Genomic DNA, 21,667 nt, shown 5'->3' with positions numbered 1-21,667 from the left:
ATTTTTTTTTAAATGTGGCTCCCCATTCACAACCATTATAAACCTTGGAGGACTAAGGATATTTTAAATACATCTCCGATTGTGTTCATCTGAAAGAAGATAGTCATATACACCTAGGATGCCTTGAGGGTGAGTAAATCATAATTTGGGATAATTTTCATTTTTGGGTGAACTATCTCTTTAAGCTGCACATGCAATACAGAGCTGCTCTTTGACTTTAATAAAATCAAATGGTATTAGAAATCATAATGCATATGCACTAAACCCCCTCTAAGTTTTTGTCTATTCATTGTCAAATGACCCCAAGGAAATTAGTTTGTTATGATGATTTTATCTGCAAAATATGATGCTGATTATAAAGTAGCATAAAACTGCTGATTTACCTCAAGGAATGTTGCTGTTTTGTGTGTTACAACCACGCCTTCCCGGACTCCAGTTCCCACGATCCTCTTTGTCTGCACACCTGAACTCACTTCCCTCATCAGCCTTCCCGCCATTTCCCTGGATTCCCTGCACCTGTTGTCTTCGTCAGCACTCCCTTTAAGTTGGACTCACTCCCTGCACTCCTTTGTCAGTTCTATTGTTTGATTAGATGTGTTGTGTTTATGTTACTCTCCTTCGTGTGAATAAAAGCCCTATTTTTGTGGATTTCCGAATACGCCTCGTCTCTACAGCAACACCTCGTAACATTGTGCTGTTAAAAGTCTATTTTTGAACTTTACCAGTATCGACATTAGAGCAAATCTAACCTCAGAATCTTTGATTGACTGAGTGATTAGTAATAAAATAAACAAACAAATACATACATAAAATGCTGGAAAAAATCAAATACTGAAAAAATGTAGCAGGTGGCAAAATTCTCAAGAAAAATGTGATTAATATTGAAAACAACCCAGAAGAAGGCCATGTTTAGAATGTCACTCTGTGAATATTTAGACAATTCATATTTAACACTCCACTGGAGTATACTGAGGTCCTGCATTTCAGTCAAAATGTTTATGATAGCAATCTCACTGCATTTGAATGCTAGACACCCCATAGTTTTGAGTATCCTGTGTTTTCTGTAGTCGCTGACTACTATAAGAAGACCTGTCACAGAGGGCTGAAAGGAAGACAAGGTTTTTGCTGATCAAGACAAAGAAAGGCTAGATTCAGTTGTGTGGTAGTCAGACATAAAAGATGAGTATCTGGCTGATGATGATCTGGGTATCTCTCACTGTGGGAACAGGTAAACAAATTTTAGTCAATTTGAAATGAAGCAATTTGTTAACTGAACTAGAAATTGACTACTAAATTTATACAAAAATCAAGTTGTTAACACTTTATTTCGATAGTCAACTTTAGACATTATACTAACTATAAGTAACTTTACAACTACATGTCAACAATCATTAGAGTATTAGTACACTGTCTTTTTAATATCTGCTAGCACTTTATTTTGATGGTCTCCCAACAGACATTCTACTCACTATACGTAACTTTGCAAGTACATGTCAACTTATTCTACTAACTCTAACCCTAACCTAACAGTGTACTAAAAACTTTTTTTGAGTTTGTTGACATGAAGTTAATCAATGAGAGTTGATTGCCATGTAGTTACAAAGTTACTTATAGTTAGTAGAATGTCTAAAGTGGGCGACTGAAATAAAGCACAACCATCAAGTTTATTTAAATGCAATAATGTGCTTCAATGGTTTAGATTAATATTTAATCTGATAGATTTCAGTCAGATTTATATTTGTTTGCATATTTGTATTTTGTAAGTATTGTATGATTTTAGTAAACATTAGTAGGCTGGTCGGTATAATAATTTTGCAACTATTAAAAATGAAATGCTTCTTTAAGTTGTTCAAAAATCTGTTGTACAAAAGCCTGGTCACACTTTATATTAGGTGGCCTAACTACTATTTACTTACATTTAAATTAATAATTTGATACAATGCACTTATTGTGTACATCCATGCTTTTACATTGTACTTATATTTTAAAAAATACGTGCATGTAATTACAACTGTAATTAATTTCTGTAATTACATTTATAATTACACTGTTGACTCTTCCCTTACACCTTAACCCACCCTTAAACCTACCCATACCACCAAACCTGACCTAACCTTACCCGTTTCCCACCTTCAATAGTAGCAAAAGTGTTTTGCAATACAATATGAACACAATAAGTACATTGTACTTATTGTTTGATGTAAGTACACAGTAGTTAAGGCCACCTAATATAAAGTGGGACCAAAAGCCCAGTAGGAAAGAATCAGAAGTATTAACACAATAACATAAACATTACAATCTTTCTCATCTAGCGACAAAGCCGTTCATTGTAACACAGTGGCCGACAGTGGCTGAGGTGATGGTCGGAGAGGACGTCATTTTAAAGTGCAACATCATGGAGTTGTACTCTTCATGTTCCACGGTAGCTTGGCTGAGAGTCATTCCTGAGAATGCAACAATCAGCCTCACTGACAGACTTCAAATCGATCCTCATTACTCTTTCAACCACTGGACAAGTATTTGTTCTGCTGTTATCACCAATTCAATGGTGCATGACTCCGGTATGTACTATTGTGCAGCTGTGCAAAGCCGCTTTGCTCACATTGGCAATGGATCCAGGATTATTGTAAAAGGTGAGATCTGTTCTGATTAAAAATAATAATAATCTCTTTATTGTGAATTAATGAATTATTTTGTTTATAGTAATATAAATACAGAAGACAAAAGATGTCATGGTAGCACCATCAGGTCAACTTAGGACTTTGCAAAATATGTGACCCTGGACCACAAATCCAGTCATAAGTCGCACAGGTATATTTGTAGCAATAGCCAAAAATACATTGTATGGGTCAAATTATTGATTTTTCTTTTATGCCAAAAATCATTAGGATATTAAGTAAAGATCATGTTCCATGAAGATATTTTGTAAGTTTATCGTAAATATACTTCATTTGGACAACTTTAAAGGTGATTTTCTCAATATTTTGATTTTTTTCCACCCTCAGATTACAGATTTTCAAATAGTCGTATCTAATTGTATTTATTCAGCTTTCAGATGATGTATAAATCTCAATTTCAAAAAATTTACCCTTATGACTGGTTTTGTGGTCCAGGGTCACATATTAGCCAATGGGCTGTCTAAAAGTACAAAACAACACACAACAGCTTTTAAGAGTGTTTTCTTTACCAAAAAAGAGAGAGAGAGAAAGAAAAAATAGCACTTTATTGCATTTTTTTTTTTTCATTTTCTCCATAGAAATGAATGGTAACTATAGTACATGAAATTTATAGCCGAGTTTTAATACTGGCATTTATATCCGATATATATATATATATATATACAGTGGCAAGAAAAAGTATGTGAACCAAGTCAAGTCAAGTCAAGTCACCTTTATTTATATAGCGCTTTTTACAATGTAGATTGTGTCAAAGCAGCTTTACATTGATAACTGGTACATTGTTTGGCTGCACAGCAGCTCTTAAAGAATAGTGTCAATGCAGGCAGATCAAAGCACTGTTGAATATCAAAATGTCAAGTCAAGTGTCCCCAACTAAGCAAGCCAGAGGCGACAGCGGCAAGGAACCCAAACTCCATCAGGTGACATCAGGTGGCAGACAAGTGGCAAATTGGTGTTAAAATGGAGAAAAAAAACCTTGGGAGAAACCAGGCTTAGTCGGGGTGCCAGTTCTCCTCTGGCCAACAGTGCTTTGTTACAATTCAGGTTGCTATCATAAGTCCAATAGGATCGCAACATTAAAAGTATTTATTTCAGTTCCATCCAATTGAGGATCGTATTCATCACGCCGGTATGGATGGTTGTTGAGGAACTGCACTTGCAGAATCTGTGAAAATGTGAATAATTTTGACAAAATAAGGGAGATAATACAAAATGTATGTTATTTTTTATTTAGTACTGTCCTGAGTAAGATATTTTACATAAAAGATGTTTACATATAATCCACAAGACAAAAAAAATAGCTGAATTTATTAAAATAACCCCATTCATAAGTATGTGAACCATTGATTCTTAATACTGTGTGTGGTTACCTGGATGATCTACGACTGTTTTTTTGTTTTGTGATGGTTGTTCATGAGTCCCTTGTTTGTCCTGAGCAGTTAAACTGAGCTCTGTTCTTCAGAAAAAATCTCCAGGTCCTGCAGATTCTTCAGTTTTCCAGCATTTTTTGCATATTTGAACCCTTTACAGCAGTGACTGAATGATTTTGAGATCCGTCTTTTCACACTGAGGACAACTGAGGGACTCAAACACACCTTTTAAAAAAGATTCAAACATTCACTAATGCTCCAGAAAAAAACATGATGCATTAATAGATGGGCGGTGAAAACATTTGGAATTTGAAAATCAAGGTAAATTGTATTTAATTTGTCTCCGGGAAACATGCAAGTATCTTCTGTTGCTTCCGAAGGGCAGTACTAAATGAAAAAAAAAATTATATTCAAGCGAAATAAGAAAAATTTGGACCTCTTCATCCCCCCCCCCCCCCCCCCCCCCCCCCTTAATGCATCGTGTTTCTTTCTGGAGCATCAGTGAATGTTTGAACCTTTTTTAATAGTTGTGTTTGAGTCCCTCAGTTGTCCTCCATGTGAAAAGATGGATCTCAAAATCATTCAGTCACTGTTGTAAAAGGTTCAAATATGCAAAAGATGCTGGAAATCTGAAGAATCTGCAGGACCTGGAGGATTTTTCTGAAGAACAGAGTTCAGTTTAACTGCTCAGAATAAACAAGGGACTCATGAACAACCATCACAAAACAAAAAAACAGTTGTAGATCATCCAGGTAACCACACACAGTATTAAGAATCAATGGTTCACAAACTTTTGAACTGGGTCATTTTAATAAATTCAGCTATTTTTTTGTCTTATGGATTATATGTAAACATCTTTTATGTAAAATATCTTACTCAGGACAGTACTAAATAAAAAAAAACATGCATTTTGTATTATCTCCCTTATTTTGTTAAAATTTTGCACATTTTCACAGATTCTGCAAGTGGTTCACATACTTTTTCTTGCCACTGTATATATATATATATATATATATATATATATAATGTTAATAATAATGTTCTAAATTAATAACTATTGATTCTTACAACGGAATGAATCAATACTGAATTTACTTAAGCTGGACAATGACACCATTTTCTATAAGAGCTGCTGTGCAGCCAAAAATTATATACCAATAATTATCACCGTAAAGCTGCTTTGACAAAATCTGCAATGTAAAAAGCACTATATAAATAAAGGTGACTTGACTTAGTCTCGTTTCTTAGTGTGAAGAAGATTTCGTAACACCTTATTTTAGGGTCTTTTAACTACTTAGTATGCATATTACTAGAATATTGGCTATTTATTAGTACTTATTAAGCACATATTAATGCCTTATTCTGTATGACCTTATTCTACATTCTTTATTAAGGGAAAAGTTGTAGTTAATAGTTTATATGCGTTCCCTATACTAAAGTGTTACAGAAGATTTTAATAACCCAAATAACTTTTTTCCACTTTAAAGAACCTTTAGTGCAATGAAAAGATTCCATTGATATTGAAGGTTCTTGATGGAATCATCAATGCCAATAAAGAACATTTATTTTTAAGAGTGCAGCCCATGTGCCTCACACTTTTAATACCACTGATTTACAGAAAACCCATTGAACAGCAACATAACCACTGCCACAAAAAAGTCTTTTGATGCTTAGCATTTCTTTCCATTATAACCAAATGTTTCTCCTAATCTCTTTCCAGAACACACTGTGTTTCCTGTTGTCGAAATTCTTACACCGCAGATCCCAACCGGATCTTTAGTCCCTCTTCATTGTGTTGTGACTGGGGTCGAGGCTTCTCAGGTTCGTATGTCCTGGGCTATAGACGGGAGAAAAGAGAAAGGACAGAGAGTTTTGACACATGGGAATGATGGTGCCACCCAGATCACCAGGAACCAAATCCTGATTACTGCTGAGGAGTGGGACAGGAAGGTGGAGTGCATGTGTGTGGTGGAGTTTGGAGGACAGCTCTATACCAAGACTCTTCAGCGACATGGTATAACAATATCTCTAAAATATATACTACCATTTAAGAGTTTGGGGGTCAGTTAAAAAACAAAACAAAAACAAAGATATTAATACTTTTATTCATCAAGGGTGCATTAAATTGAAAAAAAGTGACAGTAAAGACATGTATAATGTTAAAAAAGATTTCTATATCAAATAAATGTTGTTCTTTTGAACTTTCTATTAATCAAGGAATTCTGAAAAAAAGTCTTTGAGACTTCCGTCAAAAACATTAAAAAATCGCACTGACCCCAAACTTTTGAACAGTAGTGTATAATTAATTTCTTTATTCATTGTTTTTTAATGAACATCTTTATATTGAATATTCTGTTTTTTTTTATTTACTTTTTCATATTTTCTCTCTCCGCAGATGCATCAAATGTGTGCTATGCTGTAAAATACATATATCTGTCTCTCTGTTTAATTTTTGGTGTCCTGCTTCTGATAACAGTGACTGTTTATAAACTGGGACGAAAAACTTTTGTGATGATGTGTCTAAGCAAAAACCTATAGCTTCGAAGAGTTTCAGTTTATCTATATTTTGCTTTGACAAATTTTTATTCTTCAAACTTGGTGTTTGGCATTGCTGTTTCATGAGTAATTGTGATTTTTTTATTTCAGATTTTTATTGATGTTTGCAGAACTTTTTTGAATAGTGTGTGTTATTTTGTGAAATGTCAAAGTTAATTGAAAGGATAAATTCAGACTTTTTTTACACAATCTGTGCTGAGCTTTGTTTATTCCACTGCATAATATTTTTTAAAAGTATTTTAAAATATATATAGGCCTATAGTATGCCTTTTAACCCTTAGTGTTCTCTAAAACCTTATGGAAAAGTCCACTTTTGATGGAAAATATATATACAAATGTATTGATTGACCTACTTTTTCTTGAAATCAAATGAATTTACACCAATAATCTCGAACCAGAAAAAAAATAAAAAAATAAAAGAACTATATAAACAATTTTAATTTCGTATATTATGGTATTTGTTGCTATATATTATGGTATTTTATAGCCTATAAAGTGTCAGTCATGTGTGGCTGAATGGCAAGTGTAATTATGAGGAACAAAGAACCAGCTATTAAGAGTGCCTTATGTGACTTCGGTTATGTGTGGCATGCAGGGTCACAGACAGGAAGTGATTTTTTTCCTTTTCTTCAGTGTTGTTGTTTCTCTGTGTCCTCTTTATCGTGTGGTTGCATGCACCACACGAGCAAAATGTTGATGTGGACCTCATCTCATACTGGTTAATGTCCACACTTTGCTTTGTCAGTGGAAAAACTTCAATCTCAAAAGTACGCCAGTGAAACCTCAGAGATGCATAATTCCAACCCTGAAGTCTTTGGTGGAAGAGCAGAATTGCTGACTTTGTTGAAATTAAATAGGACGTGCCACACTGCTTTAGTCTTAGATTGTATTCATGTGTTTTGTAGTTATTATCTTATTATATTTAATAGATGACAGTTTTCATGTTATGCATCAAGAGTGCAACAGAGATTGTATGATTTTGCCGCTTTACTTACCCACCCATGCAGAATTCATTCAATTCTCATGTTAAATTTTGTCAGGTTTAAAGTATGCCTTGAAAAACCATGATATCCAGTTTCTGGATATAATATAGTTACAGTCATTACACTTATTATTACATTACTTATTTAAGCAATATCGCACAAGCAAGAGTGCTGTCATTCCGTATGTATGTACGAGGTCACAGGTTCACAGCTGCTGATATTTAGACCAGCATGATTGTAAGTGTAAAATTACTTCATTATTCGTTATTTTGTTTTTTTGGGCACACAAAAAGTATTCTCGTCACTTTATAATATTAAGGTTGAACCACTATACTCACATGAACTGATTTAAATATGTTTTTAGTACATTTTTGGACATATGCAAGTGTTAATGATCTTGCTGGCAATAGAGGCCTCACTGAGTCATCAGATTTCATCAAAAATATCTTAATTTGTGATCCAAAGATGAACGAAGGTCTCACGGGTGTGGAACGACATGAGGGTGAGTAATAAATGACATAATTTTCATTTTTGGGTGAACTAACCCTTTAAATGCGGTGGGAAAAGTACCAGTGTAAAGAGAGGTGTTGATGATGTGAACGAGTGCAGGTACAACTGAAGAAGAAATGTCTTGAAGGAGAAGAGTGAGGATAGGATCAAGCAGACAGGTATAGGGTCATTGGAAAGAATGAGTTTGCAGACTTCTGCCTCCGAGAGCAGAGAGAAGGCGGGGAGAATGTGTGTGTTAGCTGTTAAAATGTGTTTGTCAGTTTGTGGTGTGGAAAATTGGCCGCTGATGGTTGTTGTTTTATTTATGAAGAATGTGGCAAAGTCATCTAGCTGTTAGGGTTGACGAAGGCAGGGGAGGAGTAGGATTAAGAAGAGAAGAGAAGGTTTTGAAAAGCATGCTAGAGTCAGAAGAATTGTTCATTTTGTTGTGGTAGTGTGTCATTTTAGTAGTAGAGACATTAGAAACATTGAGCTTTGATTTAGACTCTTGCTTGCATAAAGAACAAGAACAGAGAAAGACTGACCAGTTGACCAAGAGCTCTGTGTTGATCGCCAGTTCCAGCCAGGATATCATCTCTGTGTTCATCAAAACAAGCTCAAGTTTCAGATTAAACTAATATAATGTGCCATTTTAACATGCCATTTGAAGCATTGCAATGCCTGCTTGTGCATTTATGTTATATTTTATGTGATAGTAGTGTGCAATGGGAATTTTTTACTTATGAAAACTGTGCCATTGCAGTAAAAAGTTGGGAAACACTGATGCCTACCTGTATATAACTGTATATTATATAGAGTTGGTTACTGTTATAAAACCATAATAAATTGGGATAAGAGCTTAATTGATGTTTTCATTTCCTTTGATTTTGGGTGTTTTGGTGTTAGTGGTGGTAAATGCTAAGATGCTGCCTTAAGGTGCGGTCACACTGCACTTTTCGTTCCATTGACTTCCATTCAAATGCATGCGAATGCGTAAGACTGGAAACGCAAGCTCGTGCGAAAAATTTCGCATTTCGCTGCGTTCCAAAGTTCAAGTTTAGTGAACTCTGACCTGCGAATTCGCATCACGTGAAGACCTGCGACCAGTAGAAGATCGATTCGTCACGGCATGACCTCTTGTAGTAAAGTCGAGTAGGTTCTATATTTTTACATTTTGAATGTATTACTTTAAGTTATGTGTTGAATTCATGTTTATAAAAAAGACGCTGTAGACTGTGACGTCATATCACGACCGTTACAGCATCCGAAGAAATTTCGCACGTTCAAAGTCTAGTGTGACTGCGGCTTTAAGGTCTTTGCACACTGAGTCCGAAATTCGCATCCGAAATTTCCGCACGTTAAAAATAAATACGACCTCACGTTGTGTCAATCACGTTTACACACTGCCTCCGAAACTTTCGTCTGTCATAAAAAAAATTCGGATCAGGTTCGATTTTCTGCGTTTTTCGCATCCGTGGCACACATTTTGAGAGACGTTTTGACAATTCAGAGCCACCGTACAAGCGAACGCCAAAATCCCGAATGCCATCTGACAAGCTGATCCACGTCGTCTACAGCACAAAGCAGTAGCACTGTATGACAAACAAAGTGCGGAATACGAAGAGACAGAATATAAAGACAGATTGTGCCAGTAGCAAAGCATCAAACTGAGCCACTGACATCCTGAAGTAAACTTTGAAACACTCTGGATAATCACGCAGCTCCTTGATGAGGTGGAACTCTCCTTTCTCTCTATGCAATCTCGGGATTGGATGGACCCAATATTTCCTCTTTCTTTTTCTCTTTTTAAGAAGAGAGAGGACAACTAAATCATGCTCACTGCTTGAAGACTCCATTTTGTATTGTTTTGCGATTTTTTTCGCAACGGATTCATTAATACGTGTCGGAGTCAGTGTGCAAGGTCTCTGTGCGTGACAAATTTTTAGGATCACGAAATACGAAAAAACGCATACGAAAATTTCGGGCTCAGTGTGCAAAGGCCTTAAAGGTTGCATACACAGTCCGAAATTCGCATCCGAAATTTCCGCACTGTAAAAATAAATACGACCTCACGTTGTGTCAATCACGTTTACACACTGCCTCCGAAACTTTCGTCTGTCATAAAAAAAATTCGGATCAGGTTCGTTTTTCTGCGTTTTTCACATCCGTGGCACACATTTTGAGAGACGTTTTGACAATTCAGAGCCACCGTACAAGCGAACGCCAAAATCCAGAATGCCATCTGACAAGTTGATCCACGTTGTCTACAGCACAAAGCAGTAGCACTGTATGACAAACAAAGTGCGGAATACGAAGAGACAGAATATAAAGACTATTCTCTACGCAATCTCGGGATTGGATGGACCCAATATTTCCTCTTTTTAAGAAGAGAGGACAACTAAATCATTCTCACTGCTTGAAGACTCCATTTTGTATTGTTTTGCGAATTTTTTCACAACGGATTCATTAATACGCATCAGACTCAGTGTGCAAGGTCTCTGTGCGTGACGAATTTTTAGGATCACGAATACGAAAAAACGCATACAAAAATTTTCGGACTCAGTGTTCAAAGGCCTTAAGAGTGAACTGTGGTTCAATCTATGCAATTTTGTAATAGGTAGAGTTATATCATGAATAAAACTAAACACAAGAAATGAACAGTTTCTCAGGTCTACCTCAGAATCTAACTGAGCTTCAATATGCGTACCAGTTTTTAACAACAAGCTGATGAAACGACCGTGGACAGACAGGAAAAGGAGTGTGATTTGTCAGACTCAGCACATTTCTCTTCTTTGGCCTGTAAAGTCTTCAGACAGCATGCAGCACGACCTCCTTTTTCTTGTCTTGTTCTGTTTAATTTCGCCACACGGTAAGCTACAACAGTATTTTAATCTTCATTTATGCATATTAATACGTTTGTACCTAAAACTAGAGTAAATTATAAGACTATCAAAGTAGCATTTATTATGATATTGTTTAATTTGTCACATTTTGAGGTCTGAATCCCTTTGCAGCGATGGCGGGTACAGTTTATCAGTTTCCCCCATCAGTGAAGGTGAAATCGGGTGATACAGTGACTATGCACTGCCAACTCAATGAGGTGCAGTCATTCTGTCACACAGTGGCCTGGGTAAGAGTACATCCAGTGAGTCTAATAATAGAGATTCTGCAGGACTCAAACATCCCTCATCAGACTAAAGATCAGGTGGAAAGCCCAGTGTGTCAGGCTTCTATCTACAACGCATCGGTACAGGATTCTGGGACATATTACTGCATCGCTACAGACCGTGAGCATATGTACCTTGGGAATGGCACAGCTGTTACTGTACAAGGTACTGTATTAGAACATGGTGGTACTCAAGGTATGTGCTGATAAGAAAGCTCAGGTTTTTATAATATAATTATGTATCAGTCTGTTATTTTATCTCATTAAATGCACTAAAATGGATTAAAATGACATCTAACTTTCTTCTAGCTGACAGCACAGTTATGCCATCTATTGATGTCATGGCATTTGCCAGCAGCAACAACCCCAACCTTACTCTTCAGTGTACAGTCAGGGGATTTGCTCCATCACAGGTCTATGTGTACTGGCTCATAGGGAGTAGAAAAGAAAATGGACAAACTTTGTTTGTTTGGGAAGAAGGCAAAGAGAACTCTGTGAAAACTCAGAATTATGTAGCAGTATCAGCTGAGGAGTGGAAGACAAAAGGACAGTACACCTGTGTTGTGAAGACTGGTGGATGGATGTTCAACAAAATTCTTCATCATTATGGTAAATAACTTTTCATAATCTATATCCTCACTAAGATAACAAAGGAAATGTTTTATTATCTGTCCAAAATTTTTACCATATGATTTCTTGACTGATCTTAAATCTGGATGTTGTGATTATGCAGAACATTTTTGATTGCTTTCTCACAATGCTTTTCCATTTTATTCTTTTCCTCAGATATTCAGGACCCTTGTTATCCTCTCGTCAGTGTTACTAGAATTTTTGCACTTGTCACCGCTCTACTCTTTTTCACAACCTCATTAATATTAGCAGAATGCTTCTAAACCACGGAAATTTTGTATTTGATTCTATGACCTGAAAACATCAAACAAAAAAATAGATTTGTTACAAATAAGTAAATGTGCATAAAGCTTGCATCAACTGTGCATAGGTTGCATAGGTTTTATTTTTATGTTGGCTGGGATACATGCTATACAAGACACATACTGCTGTATAAATGAACTTTTAGGTTAATTATACTGTATGTTTAAATGTGAGTAAATTTTATGCAAATGTGACAGGTAAAACTATAGTGAATGGGTGAACATTTTCTGCATATGTGAAAGTTATATGTGAAGTTATAACTTATAATAAAAAACATTCTAATGTGCCATCCAATTTCGGAGTTTATTTAATCAATAGAGACCCATGCAATAAGTAGCTTAGGTTTTTAAGTTTGAATGCAATGTCAGTAAAGTGAAAAATATCTTTACAAATATAGGCACCAAGATCATTAATTATAAGTAATGAAGTACTTGCTAAATGATTTACTAGTAAGAAAATGCAACAAGGCAAAAAGTAAAGAAATGACAAGTAAAAATATGTTCATACATCACATATGGAAAGAACAAATATGATTTCTTGACGCTGATACGGACATCTCCCTGTACTGTCCATGCCCAAATGCTATACAAATCAATTATCAATCATCTGTTCATTAAAATTAAATCAAAATGAACAGATTTTATTGTACCAAATTCACCAATGATATTTTGACCAGAATGGTGCTACTGTGATTAATATAGAAGTACACCTATGTTTCATTATCCTTTATACCAATGAGGTGGTTTCCCAGACAGAGATTAGTCCTAGAATTTAATGACCTTTTAAACCAGATTAACAAAAATCTGCTTTCGCTGTCATAGTTTTAAATAGTCCTATACTTAGTCTAGTCCAGAGTTTAATAAGCTGATTTCCTGAAGAAAGACAAGAGCTACTCCAGAACTAAACTGTAGCTTAAATTTAACTTACCAGGAGGCAGGTTTAACTTCAGTTGGTAACACTTTAGAATACTGATCCTTCATTAATGAATAACTACACAGGAACAAATGAGTAATGCATTATTAACACTCTAATAACTATTAACTAACAAGAAACTCTGATTAATGAATTAGTAAGTAATAGTGCTCAGTTGAAGGTGGTAGTTCACTATTAGCTAATCAGTAACTACTGTTTTTTTCATACCTCCCAGAGAACTACTAAGAACTACTATATACAGGTTCATAATTAACATGAATGATGCATAATGTATAATTAATTCTAAAGTGAAGATCATGGTAACCCATTAGTAATGACTTAAGTATTACCAAATCCTTCAGAAGGAATTACTAATTATTTGGATCAGTATTCTAAAGTGAAAAAAATGATAACTCTGTAGTAACTACTGGAGTCATTGTAAACTTTTGTATGATATACAGGTGCTGGTCATATAATTAGAATATCGTGAAAAACTCAAATGTAAATATTCTAATATTTTGAAATACTGGATTTTGGACTTTCATGAGCTGTACGCTCTAATCATCAAAATTTTACAAAAAAACTTTTGAAATGTTTTACTTTACATGTAGGGAATCTAGAATATATGAAAGTTTCATTTTTAAAAATAATTTATAATAAAAAAATGAACTTTTTGATGATATTCTAATTATATGACCAGCACCTGTATGTATATATATATATATATATATATATATATATATATATATATATATATAATCAACCCACAGATTCACAAAACAGTAAGATAATAAAGCAGATTATTCAATCTTACCTGAAGTTGTTGTATTGTTCTTATAGATGTGTGTGCAGTTGTTTTGAAATAATTACAAACAGATTTTCAGGCATTCCTTGTTTATTTTTCTATTTCTTTCTTTCTTTCTTTCATTTTTTTTTTTTGATTCCACAGCTGATGTGTGCAGCTTTTTTTTTTTGCTATTTGCTTTAAAATAGTTTTCTTTTGTTCAGTTTTTTTGATTGATTTTTTTATGCCATTGTTTACCCTGCATTTGCCTCTCAGTTCCATACAATTTTAAGCTTTTCTTGTTTCATTCCATGTTTTATAGGCAACCTCGATGGTGTTAATTCAGATTAGCACAGCTGATTTTAAATTAATTTTGCTTATTTTAGTTCAGGACTCCATAGTCCATTTGTTAGTAATCTATACTTAATATGCGTTTCAAAAACCATTTTTAAGACATGATTAACTATTCTAGATTAAGGCCTCCTGTCTTATTTTAAACCCTGCCCGGAAAATTGCCCTTTTTTTTTTTTTTTCTCAATATCCGTTATACTTTATATCTTTTATGTTTCATTAACCTTTATAACCTTTTTATTATTCTATCCTAAAAGAAGAACACTGGAAAATTTATCAGAATTGCTGCTTTTGTAGTAGCTACAGTACTAGAACTGGGCTGTGGCTGAAACTACTGATCTCAGTAACCAGAGCTTATAACTCGTGAAGGGCCCTCGTGTGGTGAACCCAAGGAATTGACCAACACGAATGTTATTAACTTTGGGCGCTCCCTCGTGTCCTACACTAGTACTACAGAATGTTTGCAAAGTGACATGGGGTGCTACATTCAGGGAAAAAAATGAATAATAAAAAATAATAATAACAGTATTCCATGCATTAAAAAAGTATTCCACGCATTCAGAAAATCATGCACTTAATAGCACATGAAGCATCTAAAACATTAATTTCAATAACGGAAATCCAATAAAAACAAAAATAATACATTTTATGCTATTTCGATAGAATTGTAATTGTATTATTTAGCAAAAGGTTTGAAAGCAGTGCTGCTTCGGAACTCTTAAAAATAGCGCACAATTCATTGCCCTATATGCTGCTGCTCTCTCACTCACATTACGAAGCTCCTCGGATACCTCAGAACCAGTCGCGGTATTAAAATTAGCTAAGTGGCATGGCATCTTACGCACAGAAGCCACTGGCACATGCCGCAGTGCTTAGTGGCACATCAGGTGGTGGCACGTCCGGTTTTCATTGGCATGTGCCATCGGATTATGTTCCACTAAAACTTGTGACATGGGCCTAAGGATTGCGTCACGTGCAATGTTACATTCAGCTGTTGCAAATTCATTGACTTTTGAATGTCAAGTTATTTTTTTTTTTTTTTACCGGGAAAGGAGTAGTTTCACTACAGTGGTTCAGGCTGCAGGATTGCCGAATAACTAAAGAAACATTATCAGCATAATAGTGTAACACTGAAAAGGTTTAAAGCTGCCATCCAAAACTTTTTTTTTTTTTGGTTAAAAATGATCCAAAATCAATTTTTGAGCAAGTACTTAACCAGCCAGTGTTCAAAACTATCTCCTTACCTTAGCCTGATTCACAATGGTAAGCTTGTAATAATGTTTTATAATAAAATCGGTACTGGTGGGTTTCCGCGGGAAATTTGAGCATGTACCCATGCCACTTTGCGTCATTTCGTCACGTGACGTCTGTAAATAGAAAGAACGAGTCCCAGCTAGTAGGCTATATGTGAGGATGCTACTGGTAGCGGATCATTTATAGCCTTTTCTCACAGCAGGAATAATTAAACTTATCATTTTGATGGCGGATTGTAATCCAGAAAGGTCCAAATGACAATCATCAGTGACAACTGGAGATTAACCTGAAGTCAAAAGCAAGAATTCAGACTGTGGCGTGGCTACAGAAATTGAAATCTACAGGTAACGCTAATACACACTAAATACACATAGTTACGCAATGCTGATGTTGTTAACATTAACAATTTGAGAACAAAGCATAACAATAATACTCATTTGCATGGTTTGGCGTGATATAAGCTAAGCGATCGATAGATTTAATCACCATTGGCAACGCCATTTATGCTTTTTTCTCAGTTGGTCAGAACAAAAGTGGCAGATTTGTTACTTACTCCTTAAGATGACATTTTCCGGTGAAAATTCTTATTTTGGTCATACTTCCAAGATGTAGAATCTGTGATTCTGAAGTACAGTATCACCGCTGCAGTGACTGACAGCAAACATTAGATTCATCCGCACTGACTGAGGATCCACAACCCACGTAAAAATGAAAAATCCGCAAATAACCGCAATTGCAGGTTTCAAACAGAGATGGCGACAAAGAGGCAAAACTTACGGACTATAGCTTTAATAACAGTAATGGCTTATGGTTAATAGTTACTTAATAAATAACCATGGCTAACTGGAAATAGTTACAAAATAGATGGTATAATAAAAACATTTATCCATTAATTGTACCATTAATTGTACCCAGAATGTATGTGACATGTTACCAGAGAGAGAGAGAGAGAGAGAGAGAGTAGCTTTAGAAAGGAAAGAGAGAAAGAGAGATGCCATTGAGGACCTGACTTTAGCATATGTCCTTTAACCCAGTTGCCTAATATTCAGATAGAGAGGCAGAGGAGCATCAGAGAGAAGAGAGCTCAGAAGACGAGACAGAGCAACTAGTCATCTTCTTTTATCCCTTCCTTGACCATGTGACTAAAACCAAATATGAGACATTCAAACCAAATATGAGACAGTGACCAATCAGAAGATTACAGCTTCCCCCATCGTACTAAAGGTGTGTAATTAGCAGACCCCTAATGTATGCACCTTGGCTTACAGCCCTTGATCACTATCAGCACCTCTGTGCCTTTCGGCATTCCCTACAGCTCTTTTGAAATGAAAGAGAGGGTTGGACTTGGAACAGTAAAGCAAATGTCTTTGTTCATTTTTAAGCCTACAGCTATAAACAGAGTGAAATATAAGTCGTTCGTTATTCACTGAAAATCTTTAGCTCTCAAATATAATTTGGGCACATGCATATTCAGAAGTAGTGCCTCAAGATTCTTTGCACCATAATAAAATTTCAGTTCCTATGGCTTACTAACAAAGAATTTGAAGGCAGAAAGTGATTTCTGTTCCTTATGCATAAAAGTGGAATTCCAACTTTTAAAAAGTAAAAAATATCTTTATTTTGGACCAAAAGGAGACATAATTAAACAATAATGTAGATTATTTATATAATTTTGACTCAACAGCTCTATAAATACAATTGCAAGATGCTTTTTCACCCACAGAGCAAAAGAAAGCAAATTCAGAGAATAAAGTGTAAGCATCTGGATGAACTGGACCTTCATCATCATAAACCATTAGAAGGATGCAAATTTATTTGAATTAACTTTCATTTCAATAATGGTTTGGCATACACAAACATTCTTTTCAATTTTTGATCTCGATTAATGCCCTGAAAAAAAGAGGAAAGATTATCTGAAAAACTGTATATACTGTTTCACATAATTCATATAATTACAGTTAAAAATAATACAGAAAACGAATTCTCTTTTTACCATTATTTTTTTGTTGGACTTAAATTCTGTCCTAAATTGATGGGGTCCACAGGGTAAAACTAGACAAAAAAAATGAAGTTTAATATACCATCCACACCAAAACTATGCTTGACTGTACTTAAATAATTTTTTTACTTTTCTTGTATAGGTTAATCTATATTAGGCAGTTTTTTTATTTTTTTTATTTTTTATTTTTTCAAGATTTAAAAAAAAAAGTTTTCACAAATTCACTAACAACCATTCAAAAGGAATAATTAACAAACAATAAGTAATATCGGTAACAATTTACAATTTTAGTTAACAGATAATACATTAATTATATAGATATATAACAGATAATACTAATACATTATTAAAATCAAAACTTGTATGTTAACATTATGCACTGTGAACTAACATGAACAATGAACGACTGTACTTGTATAAATTAACATTAACAAAAATTAATAAATAGATTATTAACAAATATATTGCTCATTGTTCGTTCATGTTAGTTAATACATTAACTAATGTTAATAAATGAAACCTTATTGTAAAGTGTTGCCATATCTGAATATTTTATCTGTCCATAATTATTAGATTATTCTGTACTTACCATTACAGATGACATTTCTGCAGTCACTGCACTCTGTCTACCTGTTAAAGGGTAAATACAATATATTTATTAAAAAGATACATTCAGTGCTTTATGTGTTAAGATGAAGCTACAGGCAGATTTGTACTAGATGACTACATGTATATAACATACGCACAGAATAGCATATAGTATTATGCAGTTTACAGTAGAACAATCATATTATCATAGTTTGGAAAATATTTTCCTTTATGTCTGAATTTTATTTTAAACTTACCATTGCTTCTAATTTGAATTAATTTATTGTGTCCTTAGAAGTCTAAGTAAATATTTCTTGTGCATCCTTCAGAATTGCAATAGAAAATTAAATCCATGATTGAATCTTAGACAATTTCATGGTGTTTTTAACAATTTCAAATTTTAAATCATTTGTAAATAACCTACATTTTCCTTTTTTTTTTTTAAATATATATATTTTCCTGAGAATTATATATATATTTTAGATAAACCATATATGAATATTGGGAATAATTTCAATCAGATATGCTGTTTCAAGTATGTTAGTTAATTATAATACTTGTAAATTATTCATTTGTAAAAAAAAAAAAAAAAAAAATATATATATATATATATACAATTTATTAGAGGTTACTCTAGCAATGAAACTGGTTTTCAGATTGATTTAAATCTTTACCTTGACATGAACAAATAGAGAAGGCCACAGCTATAGTCAGGAATGCTGCCATAAAACCACAGTACAGAGGCCAGATAGTTCTTTGATTCAATCCTGAAAGATTAACCATCACAGTAATATTAATAATTAATATAGCATGTACAGTGTTCTATAGTGGAGACTGGGGTTCAGTCCTTTGGTGTTCTATATAGACCTATGTATCTTGAATATACGACAATGTAATATTTTGTTCACACAACAGAGATTAAATTATAATTTGTAGAACAGAATTATTAAATTTATACTTCTTATTAGGCCTATTTTTAATCACTTAATCAGGGTTTTGATAGGTGTTTGTAACAAACACAAAACCACTGCCAAAAATTAAAAAAAGAAAAGAAAATATTTGTGTAATTGGCCTTTTAATTTTTTAAGTTTTTAGTGCGACAACTAATCTAGTCTCTTGAATTCTGAAAATACAAAGTAAATAAAATTGGGAGATATATCGTGTAACATTTGCCCTGATGTTTCTCTGAGACATTCATCAATTATACGCACCATATCGCTTCAGAGTTTTGGAGATGTTCTTGCCATTATATTCGGCAAAGCATTGGATTTCATCATCTTCAGTCCACTCCACTGCAGGAATAGAGAGATGAGCACGTGTGAATTCTTTGGCTGAATCAGTGGCGTCTGTCCAGGCTGATTCGGTCCATCCAACATGCTCTTTCTCTCCAATCATCCAGAACACCCGCACTTGAGATGGGACGACTCCGGTCACAAGACACTGCAGTGCTACTGATGATGAGTCAGGTTCTTGTGGTGGGTATAAGATGGATAGTTTTGGTTCCTCAACAGAGTGATCTACAGCAGAGATCATCACGTCAAAATGTTTCTGTTATAGTGACCGTGACCCATAGAAGTGCCGATGAGATTTAACGTCAGATTTACCTGTTACGATCACCCTGCTTCCACTGCCGATAACAGCCATTGAGTTATGATGGCTAATGCAATAGTACAAACCTGAATCTTTCGGTGTTACATTTGTAAAACTAACAACGCAAGTTTTATCATCATGTTGAAGAAAATCAGACTGAGAGATAGACCTCGCTGCTGTGAGTTTACCAGTCCGTAGGTTCAACTTTTGCCATGTTGCAGCAGTATAGCAGTAAGAAACTTTCTGTTCAAATGTACATGTTAATTTTACAGTGCCACCGACTGAGACGTGTGTGAGGCTCGGTGACTGAGTCAGGATGAACGAGTAAGTAGCTGCAAACAAGAGAATAAAAGCAAGTTTACAACGAATAATCTACATAATGAAATATTAATGAGTTGAGATAAATGTGATGACATTCTTAACTTGCATAAAAGACTTACGTTTTAAAGCTGAAATGCAAAAACACAAAATCCAACAGCACATCCAGGTACTCATGTTAATGTTTTCAAGGCTCTGATGCACCTTTTAACGTCACCTTTAACGGTCACAATCTTAACGCCAAAAGATGCCAGTACACGAGTTTCATTTACTTTTTAGTAAGAAAAAAAAAACCTCACCAGTGGGTGGACCTTCCTAGCACTTAGAAATCACTGTTGCAAAGCATACACTGAAATAGTAGATCTCTTTATGTTGTAAATTACACTTCTATAACTTATTAGAAAGCTCTAAGTTAAGGTAACTTTTACTATGCAGGTAATAAAGCTTTAAGCAAACAAGCTGTAAAGTAGCACTTAGACTGCTTATGTTTCAGCAGGTACACACAGTATATTCGTATTATCTACAATTATTAGATTAGTTTGTTTCTCTGTGTAGCAATCAGTGCAAGCTAAGAAGTTGTTCTTGTCAGTTAACTCTACTCTTTTTGACAGTCTGCTGTTATTCTGGATGCTGTTTTTATCTAACTACATGGTGTGAGATGAAAAGAGCAGCGTGGTGTAAGAACGGCCAATGCTCAACGGCCACACCATTTCTCCACACTGCACTTCAGATAGCTACATATGTGCAATGTCAAGATAGTAAATATGAATTAACTGCATGCTAGAATAGTTCACACAAATATGACAATTAAAATTCTCCGTTTTTTTTTGTTTTGTTTTGTTTTGTTTTGTTGTCCATGCAATGTTATTTTTGACCCCATGTAGACAAAAAAAAAAAAAAAAAAAAGTTGAAATATTTTTAAGAATATCTTCTTTTCTGTTCCACAGAAGAAAGAAAATCATTTGGAATGGCATGACAGAGATGGTAAATTATGAAAAATGATAATGATAAATTAATAATAAATTATGATAAATTAAATTTCATTTTTGGCTGCACTTAAGCTTGTCATTTAACCATTGGAAATAATAAAAATAAAAAATACAAAAATGTCAAAAACTCTCTCTCTCTCTCTTGATTCAGGGCTGACATTATAAGATCTGTAAATCTGCATAATACAAAAGAGGAAACAAAGGTAGCTGATTTAATATTCACAATTTTGCTCTAATTCAACTCTAATATGTTACCATTCATTTTTAATTATATTCCAAAATATATTGATAGTGATTTAGTACAGATTTGCAGTCTAATTTTATTTATCCTCAGACCAAGTATTTCATAACAACCTCAATGTCATTATTCAGGTCATGTAGGGATGACAAATGAGAACATTATCAATACAAAGGCATATAAGGTCCAACATAAACAGTTTCATATCAAGTAATTCCTGTGGAGTTGTCCAAAAATGGACAGTGAAAGCAGGTGTGCAGTTCTGTTTCATGAGACTCTCATCTCATCTAACATCCTGTTATGCAGTTTATGTCAACCACAAGTTCTTAACTGTGAGTATGAAGGCTACAGCAAGAGGCCATACATTGTCTTTTTTTTTTCTTAGATGCTTATGTTAATAAGGATCATGTTGTCACCATTATGTTCTGTTCATGGACTCAGAATTACAATTGTCACCTGATTGCTATGC

At 34.5% G+C, this 21,667-nt stretch overlaps 2 long non-coding RNA genes across 2 annotated transcripts; one reads left to right on the top strand and one right to left on the bottom strand.

Moving 5' to 3' along the window:
• The first annotated feature begins 1,122 nt into the window (after positions 1-1,122).
• Positions 1,123-6,793, top strand: LOC127500580 (uncharacterized). Its single transcript, XR_007926361.1, has 4 exons — positions 1,123-1,228; positions 2,313-2,633; positions 5,769-6,062; positions 6,444-6,793. It is a non-coding gene; the product is annotated as an uncharacterized LOC127500580 (long non-coding RNA).
• A 10,468-nt stretch (positions 6,794-17,261) lies between these two features.
• Positions 17,262-21,417, bottom strand: LOC127500579 (uncharacterized). Its single transcript, XR_007926360.1, has 7 exons — positions 20,094-21,417; positions 19,668-19,985; positions 19,275-19,580; positions 18,738-18,830; positions 18,065-18,105; positions 17,470-17,528; positions 17,262-17,366 (listed from the first exon to the last, which is right to left on the bottom strand). It is a non-coding gene; the product is annotated as an uncharacterized LOC127500579 (long non-coding RNA).
• Positions 21,418-21,667: the final 250 nt, after the last annotated feature.

Source organism: Ctenopharyngodon idella, chromosome 19, assembly GCF_019924925.1.
Source record: "Ctenopharyngodon idella isolate HZGC_01 chromosome 19, HZGC01, whole genome shotgun sequence".
Lineage (NCBI taxonomy): Eukaryota > Metazoa > Chordata > Actinopteri > Cypriniformes > Xenocyprididae > Ctenopharyngodon > Ctenopharyngodon idella.
This window is presented reverse-complemented; position numbering and strand designations above follow the sequence as displayed.